General features: G+C 50.1%; 1 pseudogene; it reads right to left on the bottom strand.

Annotated features, from left to right (window-relative positions):
* Positions 1-237: 237 nt before the first annotated feature.
* Positions 238-24154, bottom strand: LOC142570507 (uncharacterized; annotated as a pseudogene).
* Between the last annotated feature and the right edge of the window lie 945 nt (positions 24155-25099).

Genomic DNA, 25099 nt, shown 5'->3' with positions numbered 1-25099 from the left:
GGTAACTAGTTAAAGAGAAATGGAGCGTAAACTTTGCTCGTGACCTCGTAAACTTTGTTGAGCGTGTGTCCGTGGCTTGGAGGGAGGCTCGCCGTCGGCTCCCGCCTCGAGAGCATCGCGTTCGCCTACCTAGTTCTTGGACAGGTAAACCCACATCACTTGGTGGCTTCAGGGAAGAGACGATGAAACAGAAACGCGACGGATACACAGATGGCCCAGGAATAAAGTCGGGTTGCGTCACTCGTCCATCCGTACGATGTTCACCACTTGGGTCCGTGGCTCGGAGGACGGCTCGCCGTCGGCTCCCGCCTTGACGGCACCGTTGCCGCCGTCCGTATGCAGAACCTCGCTATAGAGCCGGTTGACCTTGTCGATTCGGTTATAGCACAGTTTGCAGCGACACGTCTTGCAGCTGACGCGGGCCGCGTAGCAAGAGCACCGCTGCCCCAGGCACACCGGCCGGAGCGGGTACATGCTCGCCGAGCCACACCGACAGCCTTGGCGTGCCGCAGACGTCACTGGCTGCTCGTAACGCCGCACAGCGATTGGCAACGGGAGCTCCTTCGCAGAAGGGTTGCTGCATTCCGACGTCGAACCCGAGGCGGGCCGCCTGATCACCAGCACTGCGAAAGAGTAGAGCAGCGTTAATAAACTGCCAAAGAAAAATCTAAAGTCGGAGGGTATAACCCTCCGAGGGCGCCTTCGACGGTGCAATCATTTCGCTCGAAGTTCGAACCGAACCTTTATCATCCACTGTGAACGATGGGCGCATCTTAACGGTAAGCAGAGTGCCTCGACAGTACCGTTTCTCGACGTTTAGGGGGTCGACGCGTTTGTCATTGCATGTGGTACAACTGCCGCATAGCCGAGCCCTCGCGGGTCATCGGAAGTGGTTGGAATTAGCTCCACTTTACCCCTCCAAGAGTGCAACTCTAGCTGGTATAGCAACTGCTTTCTTGCTCTCCGAATTTAATTTCTTGGCTAAAATATTTAGTAATATCGTGATTTCCCATACCATTTGCAAAGATGTTTAAGTTTCATCCCAAAACCAGTGAAACAAAGAGAAACGTCGAGCAGTATCTGGGCATAGCCTCCTATATAGGCTATGATCTGGGTCGCCATTGGGATACAAAGGGGCCCGCGAGGCTGCCTGGGGGGTGTCGCCACGCTCAACGGCGTCTCTGCTTGCTCCGCCGACAAAGAGTTACTGCGGTGGCTCCCTTTAGGGAACCCCTACAGTAACTCTAGCGGCAAAGTAGGCGGAGCACCGATCTTCGGACTACGGATGAAGTACGAAAGGAAAAATAATTGTATACAGAATGAACCACTACGTTATCCCCGGCCATGCAGTTTCTGACAGGAACTTCAGAAGTAAACTATTATCCCGCCCAAATACTACTACTACTACTACTACTAATAATAATAATAATATTATACTCATGATATAATAATAATATTATACTAGGCCTTCTGTATTTCGTGCATAGGCAGGCTGACAGCGTTACCCGACTGGGGGTTATCGGTTAACGTATGAATGGGACAAGGAAGTTTCTAATTTAATTTCTAATTAAACATCGCAGTTACGATTTAAAAGAGCACGCAGAACAGAACAATATTTAAAGGAAGGTGTTTGCAAAATGGGCATGGTGGCAGAAGCAATGCCTCCGAATTGTACTCCTGCATCTCAAGGGGGCAGGCAGTGCATGCTTTTAAGAAAAAGTAAACACATTTGCATCATCATCTTCTTCCACATCGACTGAGCTACAATGTAATGAAAGGCGCGCAAGCCTTTCAGGAATCTCAACAGAAGTGCTTCGATGGGGGCAAAATAAAACAAAAAAATTCGAAACAAGACAAAAAAAAAAAAACCGCCCGTGTACCGTGCAGTGGGTGCACGTTAAAGAACCCCAGGCCAAATTGATCATGAGTCCCTGACTACATTGCGCCTCATAATAATATCGTCTGCTCTGCATGATAGCGTCTGTACGAGTTTGATACGCTTGATATGTCAAAATGTAAGCAAAGAGTAGCAAAAATGGTTATGACACAAAGGGAGCAATGTAACACAAGCGTGCGACCAGCGGCGCCAGAGGTTTAGACGAAACGCACGACCAATCACTTGAAGCATCGCGCGCTATTCGCAGAGCACAGCCCTATACGCGAAGGCGCTGCGCATCTGAGTGTCGCATCGTGAGAGCAATTTACTAAGCCTCGTTCGAAACACACGTACAGCTTGTACTGCTTAATCGATACGCGCGACATGGCGTTTAATGCGCTCAAGCGAGACTACGCAAACGTACACCAAGGCGTGGACACAGTCAACGCGCCTGAAACGTCGCTCTCTTTTCCATAGGGAGCTCTCTGCCGAGTGTTGCGACCATGCGCCGCAGGACGGCGCGCGCCACCGTACCGGTCCCCATGACAACCACAGCCGCCGCCGCCGAAAGCTCACGACGCGCCAGCCGCTTGGCTGCCGACGTCGCTCCCGGTAGCGTGTTTCGATTTACGCCCAAGCCCAGCGCTCGATCGCTGCGCCGCCATGCGCCGCCCGCACGTACTACATCTCTAGGTACTTTTTCGCCGAAGCGCCATGATACGCGCCCTAGATGTATTGGGTTTTGCGTCCCTGGCTGTGCCAGGGCGCGCAGTGTGTTCGGGCCAGCCCGCATTCGCAGAGTTTAGGCGGCGTAGGTAAATTTTAATTCTGAATGCTTAAGCAATTGTATGCTTACCCAAAGAGAAAACCGTCCCTTCGTCCGTCCCGTGATAAGACGACCGCTTTCGATATAGCGCCCGCAGTAGCGAACGAATTTGCCTTTGCGCTGCCTTCCGCTTCAACGGAAATGAAGCGGCGAAAACACAGGGCTGGCGTTGCTCTCAGTTAACGCCTCATTCTGCAACTTTCGCAGATCGCTTTGAAGTTAAGCGGACCCGCGTCTCTTCAAGACTATGTAAGCGGCAAGAACACAGCGCGCGAAGCTATGAGCTGTTGGCACTGTTTTGTGGGTATCGCAGATCGCTTTCAAGCTGCGTCCCACGCGGCATTGACGTAAGCCGCCGCCTTAGTACATTCATGGCTCAATAATAAAGAATTTTAGGGCGTCCCGTATTCCGTCAAGCGCGGGCGGTTTGCCAGGTGAACGGGGGCGTAAACGTCAGCAGGCCAGATTGGTGGCGCCAGCTGTTGGCGCAAAGCTCAACCACACAAACACGGAGCCAATTGCTATATTCTGCTTATCTGCTGGTGTAAATTTTGCACAGCAGCGTAATCGTGTGGACAATTATGCCACTGCCAAAAATTTGCACCGGCACCGAAGCAGAATATAGTAGCTTACTGCAATTTTAGCTCTGTGTTTGTCTGGTTGAGCTCTACGTCACCAAGGCGGCTGCATCGCGCCGGCCGCTCACGTTGCTCCCGCCCATCCGGCAATCCGCCCAAACCACCCTGGTGTCACCAATCCAATGGTGTCACGCGGATGAATAATCCGCTAAAGAGCGATAACGGCTTATAAAATGATCGGAACGGTCATCAGCGCACCTCGGGCCTCCACCTGCAGTACTTTAATTGCTTGCGTCATCAATGCTCCTTGCGCCGCCGTCGGCACTAGTTCGTGTCGCCACTGAGCTGTCGTTAGTAATGGCCTAATCAAGTTACATAACATTGGTAATGACACCGGGCTGCGCGGAGGTGAGCTAGTGGCACAATGCTTACGCATAGTCTAACTCCCAGAGGAGTTTCTGCGAGATTTTTTGTTGTTGTTGTTGTTCCTGGTCGTTTAATGTGCGTCGTGCATGGCGCCAGCGCACTGCTATTGTTTCTGCTGGAAGAGCGATAGTGATATCAATAAGGAAGCTTGAGCGCAGCGATGATGTGACTCGTGGTGCGAGAAACCCTCCATGCCCCACGATTATTCCAGCTTTTGTAGATCGAAGCGCTTCGCACACCACAACCAACTTCTTATCACATCCCTTTATCCGCTTATCCAAACTGAGCGTCCGCACGCAACTCTTATTTCGAAGCAGCCTATAGGCGGCTTGTTTTGAAACACCTATTTTCTCTTAGCGACAGCTGGGTGAGCAGATTGTGCGCCCAGGCACAACATCTCCCTAGGCCCACCAAGTACCTACAAGGATCTAGGGCGCTCGCCGTGAAGCTTTGGGGAAGAAGTACCTAGAAACGTGGTACACGCGAGCAGCGCATGGCGGCGCAGCGATCGAGCGCTGGGCTTGGGCGTAAATAGAAACACGCCTCCCGGTAGCTGCGCCACCAGCGTGTTTACAAGGGCTGTGCGCGAGAGGCGCTCGCCACCGTACCAAAAGGAGGAGAGTACAGACGAGGGAAGGGCAGCGCGTTTGCGGCTCACGTTCCAGGCATGTATATTATAGGAGGCGTTGACACAGTAAATGAACACTGCGCACGAGACGCGACATAAACGCCGGCCACCATCACACGGCGCTAAAATAGCAAAGGAAGGTTAACGTCGACGCCACACATGCGCTACTCACCACTCAGGGAATGCAAAATGCAGCGAAATGCAAACGAAAGGAAAAAAAAAACGACAGCGTATATAAAAAAAAAGAAAGCACCCAATACACAGAGCCACAAACACATTCCGGTATTGAAAAGCTAACGCATTGCCATAACAGTAAGCACATGATGACAAGAAAAAAAGCTGTAGCGATTATAAAATGCAACATATGAACACGGGGGAAAGGGAGGAAAGGAGACGAACACACAGTGCATATCAAGAATAGCACGTAATAGGCACAGTCACAATCACATTCCGGTCTTGCAAACTAACGCACTACCGAAACACAACGAATCTGCAAGCGGATACACAGTCAGTCTCCGTTGGCTCTTGAGTCATTTCGCACGTCTTCGGTCTTCGTCGGCTAGACGAGCAAACGCAGCGTATACGCACACGCGAAAGCTGCGCACGAGCGGTAACTGCCGAAGTTCTTTGTTCGCCTCTTGGGCGCTCGTAATCTCGTCGTGTCCCCGTAATTCGTTCGCGTCATGGAGCGAAAGGCTTATTTCTCGACTCGTGCCCTCCGTGGGAGATCGTTAGGCCACCTTCCAGACTGACTTTCTTCAAATTAATCCGAGCACCTCAAACAACGGCCGCGGCGCGGCTCGTCATTGGCTCGAGTAGTCTGTCACGAGATTTTGAGAGAGGGTAACGATCTTCACTAATCCAACCGCTACTTTCTCTCTCGCAAAGCTACCATGGCAACGAAACTTCAAGAAAAAAAAGATAAATAAAAAGGAGATTTCGTCGGTTAGGTTTTTTTTCCCCCCCCGATGTTTTTCTTGCTCTCTCTCTTCGGCTACTGGAAATTGAAAAGCGACGCAGACCACTATAATCTTTGTGTTTTTGTTTGCCATTCAGTTTTCTTGAGACCTACCTGAGTGAGCCGAGCCGTTGATGCATGCTGGTATAACGGCTTTTTCAATGAATTCTGCTGAACGGACATTGAACAAAAGTGCTTTTGGGGTGTTGCATACGCGTGCGATGTTAATAAGTTACCAGTAGGCTTAGTTTTCGCCAGAAGCGCGCTCCTACGTTCTTTTTATTATTATTGTTACTTGCGTTATTCTTTTTTTTTTTTTCAATTGGCGTTGATACTTTTGAAAGCGGTAAAAGAGCGGATACGTGGGCAAGTTGGTATACAAACATTTCAGAACAAGCAGAATGATTACGCAACGGACGCATATATCTACAAGCAGCAGAGAGCGCCTTCCTCCATGAGAGCGCCCTTTTGAATTTCTTGCGGGCAAGCAAGCTTGTTGAGGCGCTTGGCGCGTTACAATTTGTGCACCTCGACAGGTTGAGCCGCTGCAATTCCTAGCGATTGTGCGTGTTCGCAGAGTGTTCTGCTCTTAGAAAAGTATATATCGCATTGATATCTAGGACACTGAAGAGATATTAAATGTAATAGACAAAGCCACACGAATGTCTGAATCTACAAGTACGAAGATCACGCAAATCCATGTACATGGTCCTGAATATTTGCTACGCACGTTCCAAAAAGCCGAGCTACGAGCCGAGTTTGAAGCTTTTAAGCGCATGGCAAACAACAGCACATTACAGCAACCCATACAAATTGCGGACCACACTTCCAAATCACCACCGCAGACATCACTACAACAAAGTACCGCCTCCAGCGCTCAAACGGTAACGCTGGAACAGTTAGCACAAAACATGCAACTAATGTTCGCAGAGCTACAGCTACACAAACTCAAGCGAATGGTAGAGGATGCGCAAACAAAAGCCGCAGCCATCCCCCGAAAGAGGGTCAGTCAAAGTCCGGGAGCTCCTACCGGGACACCGAAAGCTATAGAGCACAGTGATAGTGACAGTAATGCCCATGGATAATATGGCAAACAACACAAAGACCGGACACATAGAAGTCTGGCAATGAAATTGCTGCACGCTACGCACTAAATTGGCTAATTTCACGCACTACATAGAATCGGCGCCAATCCCTCCTGACGTTATCTGTATCTAGGAAATAGGAAAACAAAATCAAAAACTCAAAGGATACGAGCTTTATGTTCACCCAGATTACCCTCAAGTAGCCACCTTTGCCAAGAAGGATGTCGCGATTAGCGTAAATTATTTTTTGGGGGGAACCTATTCAGCACCACATAACCACGATTTGGCCGCAGACAAGGGGCAAACCTAAAACAATTATTGTCAACGTTTATAGTTCTCCCAGAGAAAAACAGGCGGATTTCGAAAACGTGGTGGCCACCGCGGTGCGACTCGCTCAAGGTAGGGACACATTAATATTGTTAGGCGACTTAAACACATAACACTCAAACTGGGGCTACAGTAGAGACAATCCTAAGGGCATCTTGTTAGCAGACGTTGTAGAGTGCTACGGACTTTTCCAGCTAACTCAACCGGATCTCCCAACGCGAATCGGTAACAGCGTGCCCAAGGACACTTCCCCCGACCTCACGTTCACCAACAACGAAAGTGAGACGCGATGGACGAACCTAGGTGAAAACCTAGGAAGCGATCACTACATCTTAAGCATATCGGTTAATGCAGCCAGGATTCGAAGAGCTATTGGCAAGAAAAGGCTATCCGACTGGACCAAATTTCGTGAAAAACAGAAAACAATCGGCAACATAACAGACGTAGAAGAATGGGCCGAGCAGATCAGAGTTATTCACTCTGGGGTCACAAAAACAATTGAAACGACAACGGAGGCTCCAGCCGTGGATCTTCACCTCTTGCATCTCTGGGAAGCCCGGAGAGGCCTCACAAAAAGATGGAAAAGGCAGAAGCTTAATCGCAAACTCAGGATACGGATAGCTCAGCTAGCGCAGGAAGCTAACGAATACACACAAAAGTTAAGTGACAGGAATTGGCGTCAGTTCAGCGACTCGCTTCGGGTCACGTTGACTACAAAGAAAACATGGCGCATTCTTCGAAGTATGATTGACCCGGGAGGAACAAAAACAGTCGCGAATCGCACACTCAAGCTGCTTGAAAACGAGTTTGAAGGTCGGGAAGCTGACATGATAGACAAAATTAAACAGATATACGTAGGAACTGTTCCTACTGGGCAATCCACCAAACCCGTTTACGAAGGTCAGGACCAACCGGAACTAGACGCCCTCATAACATTTGAAGAGGTTTATGCAGCGGCACACTCCTTCAGGAAAAACACGACCCCAGGGGTAGATCAGGTCACGAACGCAATGATTCTCAATCTAAGTGACGACACGCTAAAGAGCTTGACCAAATTCTTTAACGACCCGGTCTGGACAGAGGACAGCGTCCTTCCAAAAGAATGGAAGGAAGCAAAAATTATTTTCATTCCTAAACCAGGTAAGCCTCGTAACATAACCTTCGACCCATCTCCCTAACGTCGTGCGCGGGGAAACTCTTTGAAAAGGTTGTGCAGGTCCGGCTCTCGAACCACATAGAGCTAAACAACATGTTCCCCTCCAACATGTTCGGCTTCCGACCCCACGTGTCGGCGCAGGACGTTTTTCTACTACTAAAGCACGAAGTCCTGCACCCCAACAAAGGGTCGGACGATACATTTGTACTGGCATTGGACATCAAAAAGGCCTTCGACAACATCTCCCACCACACTATTCTGGAGGGACTGGAAGCGGTGAACTGCGGAATGCGAATTTATAACTACGTGCGCTCGTTCCTCAGCGACCGCACGGCCACAATCGGATTAGGCTCCACGAGGTCCGACACCTTCAACTGTCCCGACAGAGGTACCCCTCAGGGAGCTATACTCTCTCCACTGCTATTTAATGTAGGGATGAGAAAGCTAGCCCTGAAGCTAGATAAACACCCGAATCTCGGCTGTGCGATATATGCCGATGACCTCACGTTCTGGGCTCACCAAGGGTCCTACGGGGACAAGCAAGAAACTCTTCAAAAGGCCATAGACGCAGTCGTGGAATACGCGAGGGCGGCGGACATGGCATGCGCACCCGAAAAATCGGAATTCATTCGGGTGCGTGAGAAATACGCAAGAAAGAAGGACTGGGTGCCATTCACTCTGACTCGCGACGGGGCGCAAATTCTTGAAGTGGAGACAATCAGAATATTGGGGATGTGGATACAGCAGAACGCTGGAACATCCCACACCCTTCAAAAACTAAATGCGGTCATAGGAAACGTGGCCATAGAATGATACGGAGAGTGGCAAGAAGCAGGGACAGCCTAACTGAGGGAGAGACCACCAGCCTGGTTCACGCATTCGTAATTAGCCGAATCACATACGCCCTTCCGTATCAGGCCTTGACAAACCAAGAAAATATACAGGCAAACACAATAATAAGAAAAACCTTCCAAGCCGCCCTTGGTCTTCCCGAATGCGCTAGCACAGAGAGATTCGAGGGACTGGGTCAGCACAATACTTTTGACGAGTACGCAGTCGCGACGTTATACGCTCAGAAAGAACAACTTTGTTCTTCAACTCAGGGCAGGGAAGTATTGGCGAGGTTGGGCTTTCCCCTGATACCCCAGTATTGCGGAGAGGAAACGGCACAGGTAGACCGCAACGTTCGATCGCACATCGCGGTGGCCCCAATTCCCAAAAACATGCACTCCAAGTACCATCCCGGACTACGCAGAGCAAGGGTAAAGACTCTTCACAAACGTTTTGGCATGGGACCGGGGGTGTATTATACGGATGCCAGTCGAGCCAGCTCAAACACTTTCTCCATAGTCTCTACATGCAACAACAACATAACAACGGCATCCTTCAAAACCGCCTCGGCATGCGTGGCAGAGGCCGCAGCCATCGCCTTGGCCATTCAGGACGCCGAGCGCCAAACCAATTCGGCTGTCATGCTATCCGACTCACAAGCGGCTTGCCGCCTGTTTTTACATGTAATGGCACCCAAATCAATAATCAAAATTTTAGACACTCAACTAGAGGGGCACCACGCTATCGTATGGTGTCCTGCACACGAGCGACTGGAAGGAAACGCGAGGGCAGACCGTATTGCTCGACGATTAAACGTCCGAGCATGGCCTAGCGACACTCTTCCACCGAATTCTCGTGACATCCTCCTACAGCAAAGGCAGGAGCGGAGACGTTTTGGACATCCTCACTCCGATTTAAACAGTCAACAGGAGAGGGACTGGCGTCGTATTCAGACGAATACATACCCCAACCTTCACCACCTACACAGAATACACTCCACGAGGTTCACTGACGAGTGCCCGTGGTGCACAGACACACCCACACTAAAACACATCACATAGGAGTGCCCCAGGAGGCCTCCGCACATAGACAGCCCCATATTACACCAACATCAACTAATGAGGAATAGGCAGTGGGAGGCATGGCTTGCGGACGAGGGTCGTTAGAGCCAGTTGGCTCTTCTGGTACAGGCCCAGCGAGCCGCTCGTGCTAGTGGGGCCCTGGAATAGGGGCTCCAACCATCGTGCCTTATTTTATTTATATTGAATAAAGCTTTTTTCACTCTCTCTCTCTGTCTACCGCTGCACTGTTCTCGCTGAAATTTTGCAGAACGATGGCCTTTTGGCGTCGAGTTCGTTCAGTATAACACTTGGTACAGTTAATTGCCTGGTTTTAAAGAAAGAAAATGCAAATTTGCCTGCGCTCATGGGGATGCAAACTGCTTGCCGCGACGGCGCAAGCATAAACTTGTGTCTCCCTCAGCTGCAAAAAGCAGTGTTTCAGGGAGGGCTGCTGTGTGTTGCCTGCCCCTGGGATACAGTGGCTAGCATAGAGTTTCTAAATAAATACCCTAGAGAGAAATGTGGCGCTGGTGTCTACGAGGGTTCTCCTTAGCGTTGCCTCAACCTGCATGGGTATGATGCATAGAGTTTCTCACTATATTACCTATGAGAAATCTGGCGCTGCTGCGCTGTGGTTTGCATGGGAACGCTGGTATATTGTGACTTCGGATTGGCGTCGTTCTTGGAGAGCCAGGACACCTTGCAGAAGCGCCTGGCAAGCACTGTTCCGTCTGTCACAATGATTAATTTTCTACTGAAACAGCACGTAGAAAGCTATTTTAGCTTTATTATTACACAAAAGCATGTTTTGTTTAATTATGATAACTTGTTATTGCATGTACAATTATATGAAACGTAAAAAGTATCAGCGGGTCGCCAAAGTTGGAGGACAGACGACAAGATTTGCGCTCGCTTTAGAACAGTTTGTCATCTGTTCCTGCTTTTCTTCGCTTGGTTATGTATTGTAGGTGAGTAAACTTCACTGGAAGATGTAATATGCGTGAATGGAAACATTTTATGAAGATATTACTTTAAGAACGCGTTATTTGTGTTGCCATATCCACGTTTTAGACGAAGCCTCTTACAACACCAGCCAACACAAGCCTCGCAGACACATGTACCATCATTCAGAAGCACAAGTGATGCCTGAGGTCACTTTTAGTGCGCCTGGTATTCGAAAATTGTTAGAAAGTGTCAGACCGGCTAAAGCGTGTGGCCCAGATGATATTCCAGCAACGATAATAAGGAACTGTTCGGCAAAGTTATCTTTGTACTTTCACTGTTTATTTCGGAAGTGCTTAGTTGAGAAAGCACTACCTCGTGATTGGAAATTAGCACGTGTTACACCTGTTCATGAGAATGGACCAACAAATGACGTTGAGAACTACAAGCCGATGTCTTTAACTAGTATAACATGTAAAATATTTGAACATGTCCTTTATAGCTGTATAACGACACATTTCGTTAAACATAATATTCTGCATCCTAGTCAACACACATTTCGGCAAGGTATTTCTTGCTCAACGCAGCTTGTTGATTTCACGGATGATTTGGCTCTAGCAATAGGTAAGCGTAAAGTAGTTGACTATTTACTTGGAGTTCAAAAAATCATTCGATGTTGTTCCTCATGACCTTCTTGTTAGTAAATTACGGGGCTATAAACTGAATGAATCTGTTATTGCATGAACAGCCGAGTATCTCTCTCTCTAAGACAGCAGTCGTTCGTTCTCAACGGTTGTTCTTCCGGATATGTTCCCATAACCTCAGGAGTTCTCCAGAGCTCAGTTCTGGGCCTTCTTTTGTTTCTCTTGTATATAAATATTACTATTGCCCTCATATCATGGTTCAGAATGTTCGCGGATGACTGTGTAGTTTACAAGAGTATGGATAATGAACGTGATTCCGAATACCTGCATCATGATTTGAATGTAACAGCATCCTCGGTGTGCCCATTCAGAAATGTCGTTCATTATTAAAAAGTGTGTTCACGTCACCTTTGCAAGGAAACGTTCATACCTGTTGAATACGTATACCGCAAATAACGCTGCTTTAAACACGACCAGGGAATATAAATATCTAGGAGTTTATTTAACGAGTGATTTGAGGTGGACTAGGCACGTTCACCACACAAAAGTTAAGGCTGCACGTGTTTTGGCTTTTCTAAGACGAAATTTCAGGGAACTTCTATCTAACTTAACAGAACAACTGTATTTCACACATATGCGCTCATTGTTAGAGTATGCATATGTTTGCTGGGATCCGTATATGAAAGAGCTGGCCGATACGCTTGAAAAAAATACAGAATAGGGCAGTGCGATTCGTTTTAGGTAATTAGGATCGTCAACTTGGTATGAGAGAAAGCAAAAGTAAACTTAAATGGCAAGACTTGAAAGATCGTAGACGAAACCGCAGGTTGAAATTTTTTCATAATATCTACCATTCCAAAACTCGAATCGATAAGGAGAAGTACATCCAAGCGCCGTGCTACATATCCCACAGAAGGGACCACAGTCTCAAAGTAAACGAATTTTCCTTTAAAGGTGACGTCTTGCGCTATTCATTTTTTGTTAGTTCTATACGAGAGGGGAATGATCTTCCGCCTACATTTGGTATCCATTGTCCCTAAGGATGATTTTTGCCGCGCTTTGTGTAATTAGTTTCCTTGTTATTGGTCACAAATATTATGCTTATTTTTATGTATCCTCCTGCTGTAATGCCTGCAAAGGCGAAGCAGGTATCAAATAAATAAAATAAATAAATAAATAAAATTTCCATGACGGCCACAGCGCCCCTTAGGAAACTACCATAGACGGTGGCGCCAGATTTCCCTCTAGGTGTTATAGTGAGAAACTCTATGGAAGGATGGGAAGTACAGGCTTTGGATTGACTTCGATATTTAGGCTAGTGGCGTTTGCTTGCAGAACAATAAAGGAAGCTATACTAAAAGTTTTCGCATATAATATAATTTTATTTCTGCAGTATCCTATATAATGCCCTATACATTACATAAACTTTGTATGACTGAGATCGAAGCATGGTTTACCACTGGGGCCAACCAGAGTATGCATTATTCTGCAATTCTGTTCCCGTTTTAGCCTCACTGAATATTTATTATTTATTTTTACAACAGCAACAACAACCTTGCATGTACATATGCATGTACTGTTTAGTGCGCTGCGCATGCGATGTGATTTGAGCTTGTGCAGTAGACAACTTGGTGCAACAAGCCTCAAACCGCAAACTTATTTTTTTGACACCGAGAAATTGACCCCGCGAAGTGTTGATGGCGCTGCCGTGCCTCCAAAAGCCGCCAGTGCAGGACGTATGGGCTTCTATGGCCCAGCTTCGTTACCATGCGTACCTTGGCCACTATGCATGCTGCTGCCATTGCGGCAGCTTTATAGTCTTTGTAAGCATGTACGAAGTAAAAAAACTGAGGCATGGTGTACTGAGTAGAGGCCAGGAGAGGCCCTGCCTACTCCGCGCACTAGCAGGTACGTGAGGAGGAAGTCGCGTGGTATTTTGCGCTGTAGCTTCCGTCTGGCCATGACACAATGACGGTTTTGTTACGGCACTCTAAAAAAAGTTTACGCCCTTTGGGTTTTATTTTTCTCCTCAAACGATAATCGTCATCTGTCTTGCCCACATTTCCTTTCTTTAACGCCGCGAGCCCAGTACTTCCAGCCAGCGCCTCGATGACCTGCTGGACGGCCCAGAGTTCGCGTTTTGATTGTCGCTCCCTGCGGCTGCTTCGAGTCGCGCCGGGATCCTCCCAGACATGGCTTCTTCTTGGTACTTGGTGCAATTCCACAGCATGTGTACGAAGCCGGCCGTCTGCCTTCAGTAGAATCTGCACTTGCCTGTCGGGTGCGTCTCGGGATACATTCTGTGCATCAGCGGCGGGCTGGGGAGTGAGCCCGTCTGCAGCTGTCTGATTAATACAGCTTGCTCTCGAATCAGCCCCGAGCAAGAGGGTGGGAGAATCCTGCGAGCCAGGCCTTGGTTATCGCGTTGTACTCGGTCATTCTGTCCTCGGTGCTGAATCACAGCGGCCAGTCTACCGAGGCGCGGTCCGTTAGCGCGCGCGCCTCGGCGTGTGCAGTCTCGTTGTGGTTGGCGTTGCGGTCCGACGCCTCGCCCGCGTGCGCCGGGAACCACTTGATTCTCACTTGTCGTTTGCTGCCGTCGTCGATCTTGGATGCCTGCAGTATGCGCACCGCTTCCTTCGCTATCCTGCCTTTGGCGTAATTTCGCCCCGCCTGCCCCGAGTCGCACAGCACCGCGTGGCAGTCGCGGTCGGCGATGGCCACCTCCTCCGCTTGCTCTGCCTTGGTGCATCTCTCGTGCTGGCTGTCGTGCGAATGGTGCCGGTCGCGTCGACGAAGACCGTCGTGAAGCCGTGTAGCTTGGCGTCCACGCAGCCGCGTCCACATAGCGTGCGTGTCCGTCGGCCGCGTGCTGGTCTATCAACGCCTTGGCTCTCGCCGCTCTCCTCCCTTTGTTATATCCCGGGTGCATGTTCCTCGGTATCGAGTCCACTCTGATGTTGCGCCTGATCTCATCGGGGAAGGGGAGCTGCATCTGCTCCCTGCCTTGGAATCGCATTCCCAGGTCGTCCAGGATTTTCCGGCCGGCCTCGGTCGTAGCAGTCTTTCGAGTTGAGCGGCGCGTTGGGCCTCCACTATCTCCTCTAGCGTGATGTGCAACCCCAGCTGCAGGAGGCAGTTGGTGCTCGTTGTTTCGAACAGCCCCAGTGCCGTCTTGTAGGCTCTGCAGATGAGTATATCTACGTTGTTTCTCTCGCTCTTCACGTCTGCTAGGCCGCCACGTACGCTGCGTGGCATATGACGAACGAGTGGATCAGTCTGATCATGCTCTCTTCCCTCATTCCGCTTTTCTTGGTCGTGACTCGCTTGAGTAGTCTCGTGGCGTTCGCCGCTTTCGCCATGAGCCGGGTGACGGTCTCGCCGTTTCTGCCGTGCGTCTCGATCGTCATTCCCAACACTCTGATGTTGTTGACTCTTGGGATCGCGTTTCCTTTTCTGCTCTTGACTTTGATTGCCTCGTACTCCCTCGGGTTGCTCTTGGGTTTGCGGTGCTTGACGGGCGGGTGTACAAGAAGCTCCGACTTGCCCGGCGAGCATCTGAGCCCTCTTCCGTCGAGTTAGGTCTTTGATCGCGTCGACGGCCGCTTGCAGAGTGGACTCGATGTGGCCATCGCTGCCCCCTTCCACCCACAGCGTTATGTCGTCCGCGTATATCGTGTATCGGACTTCCGTGATGTTCTTGAGTCTTTCGGACACTCCTATCAGCACCAGGTTGAAAAGCATCGGCGAGATGACCGATCCTTGAGGTGCGCCTGTGCTTCCCAGCTTCTCCTGCGCTTGGAAGTCCCCCGCTCTGATCTAGGCCGTTCTGGCCGTGAGAAAGTCTTTGATGTAATTGTATTATCTCTCTCCCATGTTAAGTTTCGAGACTTGGGATAGGATCGCCGAGTGCTTCACCTTTTCGAAGGCATTCTGCAGATCGAGTCCCAGTAGACGATTTCAGTTTAGCGTTTGCAACCGAACGTAAAAGCATTACGCGCGTAAAGAAATAGCGTCGTCCCCATTGCGCATGCTCGGAACGTTATTTGGCTTTCTGCGGTTTACGCGCGCTAAGATAACGTACGTTATTTGGCGAGTTTAACGTCCGTAATGCTTACGGAAGCTAAGAAATAGTGTTGTGGAACATGGGGAGGGGGGGGGGCGGCACCCATGGCTCCCGCTTCAGCGTGAATTCTCGTGATGGCTGCGCTCTCACTCACGTTGATCGCCAGTAACTGTGTAATTAGCTTTCCCTTTCTCCAAACTAACCTGGAAGTTAGTTATGAGCGCACAGTACGTTCATTTTCTGAGATCGTTCGGCGATTCTGGCGGCCGTACGCCTAACGAGACGCGCCCGCATAGCACCAGCAGGATGGTTGCTAATGGACCGTCTTGGCTTGGCTACGTTTGGCACGAGGCACGAGACGACGCCCTGTTTTATAACGTTTTCTTCACGTTTGTGTTTCCGTAAGGTAAACTAAAGGACTTGAAAGGACACGCACCGTAACGTCACACAAAGGTGCTTACGTTACGTAAGGCGACAAACGCTATTCTAAAGCTGTCTAGTATCGCTCAGTTGTCGCTGGTGATGCCGTTGGTGATCTGGTGCTTGAGTTGTATCATTGCGTCTTGGGAACTGAGGTGCTGCCTGAAGCCGATGCTAGCTTCCGGGTAGAGGTCTTCTTTCTCGAGGTATTCTCATCACCTGTTGTGCAGGACGTGCTCCTACACCTTGCCCACGCAGGGCGTGATCAATATGGGCCGGATGTTGTCCGTGTCGGTTGGCTTGCGGGGCTTGGGGATCAGGATGGTCTTGGCCTTCTTCCACTGCTTCGGCAACGTTCCCGTTTTCCAGCATTTGTTGTAGTAGCTCGTGAGGCTGTCAATGGATTTTTCGTCGAGGTTCTCGAGTGCATTGTTGGTGATGCGGTCCGGCCCGGCCGCCAACCGGATGTTGAGGTCCTGCAGCGCTGTGCGAATCTCTTCTACATTTATGTCTGTCGATGGGCAGCCCCCCGCACGGCCCGTGGCGTTCCGTGGGCGTAGTCGGCAGGTATCTGTCGCCGATGCGCTTCGTCACCTTATCGGCTCCGTGTTTCGTGACTTCCCGATGGATGAGTTTCGCCAGTCGGTCCCTTTGGTGTGACTTATTTCGTCGAGCAGACGCTTAAAGGAGTACTGACACAAAAAAAATCCACGTGGTTTTTTTCTGCTTTAGTAAGTAGTAAATGACCCAGTAATCACGGCACGAAACCTCATTTAGTTAGGAGCGCGACAGGTAATTATTTGCAGTCTTTTTCGTAGCGACCAGTCGAAGTTTCGGTTCCAGAGAGCGACGAGGCGGGAGAAACGGGAATGTAAACAAAGTGGTCACGTGTTCAAAAAAAGCCGTGACGTATGCTCTGACGCGCAGCCAGCGTGCGCGAAGCTGAACATTGTCGAGCGACTGCCGCATCGGTCGGACGACCGCAGCCAATGGCAGCGCCTGTAGCGTGAACGTCATGGTGACGTGGTAGACCCGGCGCCGGCGAGCGGGCGCCTCGCCGCTCCGATCATGTCCGTTTTTTTTTTCTTTCCCTGGTCGAAACGCGGGCCTCTTTCGCCGCTGACGGCGGCACATAAATGGGCTACAATTTGTTTCTGACACGAAATAACTTATAGAATAAAGTGACCTTGAAAGAGTGCGAGTTATAAAACGTTGTGCGAAATAGTAAACCGTTGGCGTGATTTCTATTCGGACGCGGTAAGCGCAAACGCGCCAGCAATCGTCTGTATACGAAGCGGCTCGCCTAACTGGCCTGTTTACTCATCGCTACTAACGGCACCGGGAAAACTAACCGTATTTTCACTTAAGAGAAACATAAATGTTCAGGCATTGATTGTGCTGACGAATTTAGGCGCTTTATTACGAGCTGCGGACGCATCGCAAGGACCCTCGGCCCCGCGGATAGACGGCCGGCGAGCTAGGCCTACATCGTCTCCCCAGCGATCGCAAGCTCGCTTGGCATGCTCGTTCGCTTCTGTCGGCGCCAATTAAATCAAATGTGCTGCAATTTAAGCGTGACATAACTGTGTACACGTTATGTCACGCTTCAGGCGCTTCGTTATACGAGCTGCAAGCGATCGTGTCACAAGCGCAACCGGTGTCGGATTCGATGGCCCACCGAGATATGCCATGGCGGCTCTTGGCCATCGGCGGCTGTCAACGGATCCGATACTGCTAACGCGGCCTTGCGGAAACACGTCTACAGTGCTCGCCAGTGGCGCAGCAACAGGGGGTCCGGGGGGCCGTGGGCCCCGGGTGCAAGGGGCCAGAGGTGGGGGGGGGGGTTGCCATACGCCTGAAGACACCCCTCTTTCTGCCGGCTTGAGTGAGCGCAAATGGCAAAGAATGCCCCGGTATCCAGTATCCCGAGCTCATGTACCCGACGCGTTGCGCCGAAGAATTGTCGGCTGCAGCTCTATCAACACCCCACGAAATACTTGCACGAATGTGTGGGCTAAAAAATTTAATTCGCAATATGGTGGCTAAACTATTCGCCTTAGCGGAACGTTTCATGTGGGGTGCGCTCATGCCGTGCGTTCATGCTGGGAGCAGGAATCGCTAAACATACAGTGAGGCGTTGTAAGGCGTTGAGGCTCTTGGGCCCCTCTTCCGTTCAGAACGCACAGCGATGACGAACAAAGACAGCAGCAAGAGGGCCTTCAACGAGTGCGCCCGGCTCTCGCGTTTACGGCGAAGCGTTCTATGAAAGCGACGTTGCATAAGTGCGGTCGTCAAAAGTCGCGAATGGGATTATCTGGATCGTCTTCAGACTCAGTGCGGCGGAAGAGTTTGACGGCGTATGACTCGACCGACTGTATATTGGCCTCGAGCTCCACCACTGGAAATGCTGGCGCCACCGTCGGCGTGACGTGCTAGGAGGGATCACGTGGACATAGCGGCCGCGTCGGCTGCTTCGGGCGCGCCGAAGCGAGCTGAAAATGAGTTTAAATTCCCTCGTACGCTGCGGTCCTCATTTAGTGGCGAGATTTTACCGCTTCGAGTGTCTCCTTTACAACGCTTGAAAGCACCACAATAGGTAGTGACTGCCTTTGAAGGCGCGCAACATGGTAGGCTACTGCTCGGTGCCGCATTGCCGGACGTACGCAACGAAGCCCGGTGTCAGCCTGATTCACACGTAGCCGCAGGACAACAAGCTACGTGAAGCTTGGCGCACGAAACATAAAACCGGCAAACAATCATCGGCTACAAATCGGGTATGCAGCAAGTACAGACGCGAGGAAGATTTCTGCTACGGCGCCGGGTTTGCGATATTCGGAAAACGCGCACTGAGACGCTCGCCCGAGTCCGCTGCCCGACTAATGTGATGACGGTTTAGTCTATGAACTTGTCGATGCTATAGATACTGGCAAGTTCACTGAAGTGGAAAGGGAGTGGTAAGAAGCACATTTTTAAAGAAAGCATGGCGTATGGTCATGTTTGTGTTATGAATTAATGCACCGGATTACAAAATAGAAGCAGCGGGAAATGGCCCGCTGAGAACATCGATAAACATACAATGCGACGCAACTCGAGAAATAATATTGAAACGTCCAAGAATTTAGACGAAAAAAGACGATTGAATCGTCGCGACGGCACATCACAGTCCCCGTAGGCGTCGAAATCTCTACAATGAAATTATTTTTGAACAGGTCTGATAGCGCCCACGCAAAGATGATTGCTTGTATACTGTCAAATGCTCATATTCTGCGGCCTAAAGCTCATGGCACGGTGCGAAAACGCGCACGCGGCGAAAGCGAAACAGTTCGCGGACAAGCATGCATGCAGACGCGCAGTCGGTCGCTGCGAACCTGTGCGATCGCTGCATTGAGGCTTCATTCTATTACGCTCCATTTAGTTATACAAACACTATAAGAACATATTTCACATAGTTTGCTCTCAGCGTTTGCCTACCTTTCACTTAAGAAGCCGGTTCGGGGGACTCCATCGCGGTGACCACGCGCGCGCAGTGGCGTTCACTGTACGTATTCGGTAAAGAGATAGCGTCTGTAAACGATTCTGTGCTTTCAGTTTGACCAAGATTAATATTTAGACAGTAAAAAACTTCTCTCGTTTCGAAAGTATTTACAGAAATGTCCGGGAGAGCTCCCGCGTGGTGTCTTCAGTGAGCGCTGACAGCAAAACCTATGAGGGTCGCGCCGCGTGATCCCTCATACTACGCCAGCGAGGCGCTTCCGATAGATGGCGACTCCGTAACTCCTCGCCGCCAATAGTCGCGGGCGCCGCGATGTTCAGCTCGCTTTTACTTCCCCTCTCCCACTCACTCCGAGAAGCCGCTGCGAAGCCTGCCGTTATGTTTCACGCTTTCCTTACCCTCGAAAGTTTAAGAAAACTGTTGTTATTGTGTGACTTCACGTCGCAAGTACAGTGTCTGTGTCAGCTGCGCAGAATTAAAAAAAAAACGTGAATTGTGTAAGGATATCTCCCGATATTCTATGAAGTTATGTGTCTTTGTGATTACTAGGAATTCGGTAGCGTGAGAAATATGGCAGATAAGTCATAACCATATCCTTAATAATCCCTCAATTAGTACTTATAGAGGAAGCACTTCAATTTCATAATTGAGGACTCAAAGTCATATTATTAATTCAACAAAAGCTTCCTAAACAAAATCGTTTTTGGTGCTACAACCTACAGTACTTTGGCACTGCGGGCGGCGCCCAGTATGGCAGTAGCGAAAGAAATATGAAATACTGGACCAGTGAGGTTGATCCCTCAACCCTCTCCATTGCGAGTGCAGACCAACAGGTTTCGCTGGCACGGCTTCATCGCGTTTTTTTTTTTTTTTTTTTTTATGGTGACGCCAAGAATCGACGCGAAGCGTGCTCTATTCTGTTCCCAATCTTTTGGTGGTACCGCAGCTCGGATAATCCCGTTTGTACGTCTAGCAGCAAATAAAAACAGGGCTTTATTGATCAGAATGAAGAGAACTCGTAATTGTAATAACATTGGCGCCCGCGCAGCAGGGAGGCAGATGGTGTTTTCCGTTTTTCTAATATGGTGGGGAGATCAGCGTCACTCAGACACAATTTAATTTTCGTTTTCGTTCAGGGCTGCCCATAGCCAAAATACTGCGGGCCGTAGTACCTACGACGATTTTTGTGAAGTTGTTATTGGGCAAGATATGAATGTCGGCCTTCAATGTTGCAAATGAAATGTTGCCGCTAAAATTGGTAGTTAAAACTTTATAATTTTTTTTTTACTTGTGACGTGACCCGTATTTGCAACGATGCCGCATTTGTATTGGTTGCCAAGCCTTACAGTCTGACAGAAGATGTGCACATGCGCTTATCACAAGTTATCAGTGCAGCACCCTGTGTTATTCGGCGCAGAAAAAACAGCGTGTACTGGCCTCGAGCTGCACCACTGGAAAAGCTGGCGCCACCGTCGGCGTGACGTGCTATTAGAGATCAAGTGGACATAGCGGCCGCGTCGGCTGCTTCGGGAGCGCCGAAGCGAGCGGAAAACGAGTTTGAGTCCTCATTTAGTGGTGAGATTTTCCCGCTTCGAGTGTCTCCTTTACAACAATTGAAAGCACTACAATAGAAAGTGGCTGCCTTTGGAGGCGCGCGACATGGTAGGTGCCGCAGTGCCGGACGTACGCAACGGAGCCCGTTGTCAGCCTTATTCATACGTAGCCGCAGGACAACAAGCTGCGTGAAGCTTGGCTCGCGAAACATAAAACCGGCAAACAGTCATCGGCTACAACTCGAGTAAGCAGCAAGCACTGACGCGAGGAAGATTTCTGCTACGGCGCCGGGTCTGCGATGTTCGAAAAACGCGCAATGAGACGCTCGCCCGAGTCCGCTGCCCAACTAATGTCATGACGGTTTGGTCTATGAACTTGTCGATGCTATAGATACTGGCAAGTTCACTGGAGGGGAAAGGGAGCGGTAAGAAGCACATTAAAAAAAATCATGGCATATGGTCATGTTTGTCTTATGAATTAATGCACTGGATTACAAGAAAAGAAGCAGCGGGAAATCGCACGCTGAGAACATTGATAAACATATAGTGCGACGCAACTCGAGAAATAATATTGAAACGTCCAAGAATTTAGAAAACAAAGAAGATTGAATCGTCGCGACGGCACATCACAGTCCCCGTAGGCGTCGAAGTCTCTACAATGAAATTATTTTTGAACAGCTCTGATAGCGCCCACGCAACAATGGTTGCTTGCATACTGTGAAATGTTCATATTCTGCGGCCTAAAGTTCATGGCAAGGTGCGAAAGCGCGCACGTGGCGAAAGCGAAACTGCGCGGACAAGCATGCAGACGCGCAGTCGGTCGCCGCGAAGCTGTGCGATCGCTGCATTGAGGCTTCATTCTATTATGATCCATTTAGTTATACAAAAACTACAAGAACATATTTCGCATAGTTCGCTCTCAGCGTTTGCCTACCTTTCACGCAAGAAGCCGGTTCGGGAGACTGCATCGCGGCGACCGCGCGCAGTGGCGTTCACTGTACGTATTCGGTAAAGAGATAGCGTCTGTAAACGATTCTGTGCTTTCAGTTTGCCCAAGATTATTATTTAGACAGTAAAAAACTTCTCTCGTTTCGAAAGTACTTACAGAAATGTCCAGGAGAGCTCCCGCGTGGTGTTTTCAGTGAGCGCTGACAGCAAAACCTACGAGGAGCGCGCCGCGTGATCCCTCATACTATGCCAGCTAGGCGCTTCCGATAGATGGCGACATCGTAACTCCTCGCCGCCGATACCTGCTTCATTCGCGATCTCTGGGAAAGAAAGTGAAGGAGAGGGGGACCCGGGGGGCGTACGCGGTATCCAAGGCGGCTGTACTGGTGCTGAAACCCGGAAATTGTCGATATCCTCGCCTTCCTCGACTACACCCGGGGGCGGGGTGGGGGGGTGACAGAAGACCTATGGGCCCCGGGTGCCAGATGACCTAGCTACGCCACTGGTGCTCGCATAGACGTGTTTATATTGGCATCGTTTTTTTTTCAAACAAGAGAGCTGTGCAAATACGGTTGCTTTCACTTTCTGCTCGAAGTTACGCGCATTCCGAACTTCCACGCAGGGGCGCCGCTTCTGGGCGGAGCTACCCGCCGCTCGCTCATTCGTACCATGTGTCCCGAATCGCCGCATGCGGCAAGTCGCACACGATGCGCCGTACGACAGATCGCACGGAAAATCGCACCATGTGTCTGGCCAATCGCACCAGACGTGGCCAATCACTTAGCGAGTCAGATATTGCGGCAGTCGATGGCGAGGACGAACCTCAACAAAACCCTCGCATCGGCCACGATCAATGGTAAGACACAACAAATCGGCGTTGAACGTTGTGGCAGCGCAGTCAAGCTGATAGTGTGGGAAATATCCCGATGGACACGACCAAAAATGCAGTTGCAGCGACACTGAGAGCGTCAAGTACAACAGCTAGAACAAGCAACAGCAGAGGAGAAGAGCACATGTAAGCCGCATGGCAGCCAACGAAAATTCGTGACGTAGCCACATGACGTAGCGTTTTCTTGGCTATTCACAATCCCGGTTGATGTCAATGTCGCGAGGTGCTCTGTTTTGCGGTTGGCTGCGCGCACGTACTCTAAATTGATTTTAAATATGTTCTAAGCGATATTCGCCGCTGATATTTTATAGGCGGTGTGTGTGTGACCAACTAAATCGATCTCACAAGTTATCTCGACTTCAAATTTTTGTGTAAGTACTCCTTCAAGCAAGTTCCATGTTTTCCCGTTGTGCATCTGGCCGTCGGCGGCGTTGCATATCTCGTTCCACTGTTGCGCGCATAGCGTGCGACAGTGTTCCCCGATTGCACTGTTGAGTTCTGCGACTTTTTTTCGTAGCCTACAAATGAGGCGTTGCTTTATCCATCTGTTGAGAATGGACTGCTTAGGCTCAATGAGGTGGGCCAGTCGGCTGTCCATTCTGTTAGTTTCAAGGTCTGTTTCTCTGGCCTTGGTTGAGTTTCGAACGTCTTGGATGATCTTGTTGGCCCACGTTTCAACGTTGTCGATTTCGGTCTCTTCTTCCTCCTCCTGATTTCTGTTATCTCTGAAAGCCGTCCAATCGATCCACGTATGTTTCCTGACGTTAGTATTGCTCTGCTCCGGCATGACGATTTTCACGATCATGTGATCGCTGCCAAGGTCCATCCCCGTGTTCCTCCATGTGATCGTGATCGGTTCGTTGTTCTTGACGGACGTGAAGTCGGTGGTGGTATCTCGGTACACGGAGTTGCCAATTCTCTTTGGGTGAGCCGGGTCGGTTAAGAGGGTCGAGTTCCACCGCGTCTTGGGACAGGTTTCTGATTTTCGCACTGCCCTTGACCTAGCCTCAGGCCGGATCCATCGCATTAGAGTCGCCGCACGAGATCAGCGTGCTCTGGCCGGCCGTCGTGCTTGCCTTGTGAAGAATGGCTTCGAATTTCTGCAGTCTCCGCGATGGATTACTGTAGGTGCTGAAAATGAATATGCTGTTTTTTCTTTGCTTGGTCGGTATGAGTTCGGTCAACGTGTATTCGATCCTGACGTTGCTTAGCCGGTGTTCGACGAAAGTCCCTTCCTGACCAGGGTGCACAGGCCTCTGCCGTCGAGTGGGCCAGCGTGCACCCTGTAGCCGGGGAGGGACGGCTTGTCCGTTAGCGTTTCTTGTAGTAGGAGCACGTCGGGCATGCGCGCGGCGTGTTCGATGTGCTGCTGGACAACCGCCCTCTTCTTGACGAAGCCGCGGCAGTTCCACTGCCACACTGTTATGCCTGTGGAGTTGGAGGTCATGATTGTCCTATTCGCAGTTCTCCGGGTTGCTGCACTTGGTTGACTTGCTAATGTGGAGGCGCTAACGTTGTGTGGCTTAGTACTAGCTGCACGCTCCTCTCGAGATTGTCGAGTCTGTGGACGTTCTCCGTTTGGAAGGCTTCGATGGCTTCCTTCATCGACTTGATCATATCCTCGAGGCTGTTGAGTTTGGCCTCGACATTGTTGTTGCTGCCGCCGGTGCTGCAGCTGCAGAAGTAGCGGGCGACCGGCCTCACACTCTAACTTGCGGAGTGCATGAACTCCTTTCAACGCTAGAGCACAATACTGGGACGAAATGGACTTAGGCAACGGTATCGCGGTGGTACACACCGCGATTGGATCCGTCGGTCGGACCACTACGGCGCTCACGTCCGTGCGGCCCGGTGTGGTTGTACGCTGACGGCAAGAAATGTAAAGAGAGAAGAATCTGCTCCGACAAGATGGCAGAGTAACAACTTCCGGCGTCACCGAGCTTCACAAAGGTCGACGTCAAGGCCTATCCTTTTGCCTTCCTCCATGGCGCAGCCGAAAAAGTGCGCATCGATTTAAAACTACCGGCAATCAAACCTCGACCAATACGCTGTCTCTGGGAGGTCACGTGCTGGGCAGATACCGCGAGGGAGAAAGAGAGAGTGGCTTCACGGTGTGCTCTCTTTCCATGGCTAGGCTAGAACTAGCCACCCTACCAAGGCTGGCTGCGTGACGTAGTGCTCTCTCCTACAGTTTATTTCCTTCCTCCACTGATATTGCTCTCTGGAATAACGTCACGGTAATGAGTATGGCACCCTGTTAGGCACTTCGAGACAACTTTGGTACAAAACTAACATATCTCACAAGTGTCCCACAACCTCGTACTTGCGAAATGTTATTTCTTTACGCGCGGGAACTGCGTGGTAGTGTTTGTAAACTCCGAAAGTATGTGTC

Source organism: Dermacentor variabilis, chromosome 2 (genome assembly GCF_050947875.1).
Source record: "Dermacentor variabilis isolate Ectoservices chromosome 2, ASM5094787v1, whole genome shotgun sequence".
NCBI classification, from domain to species: domain Eukaryota; kingdom Metazoa; phylum Arthropoda; class Arachnida; order Ixodida; family Ixodidae; genus Dermacentor; species Dermacentor variabilis.
Note: the sequence above shows the minus strand (reverse complement) of the source record. Positions and strands in the feature narration are given on the sequence as shown.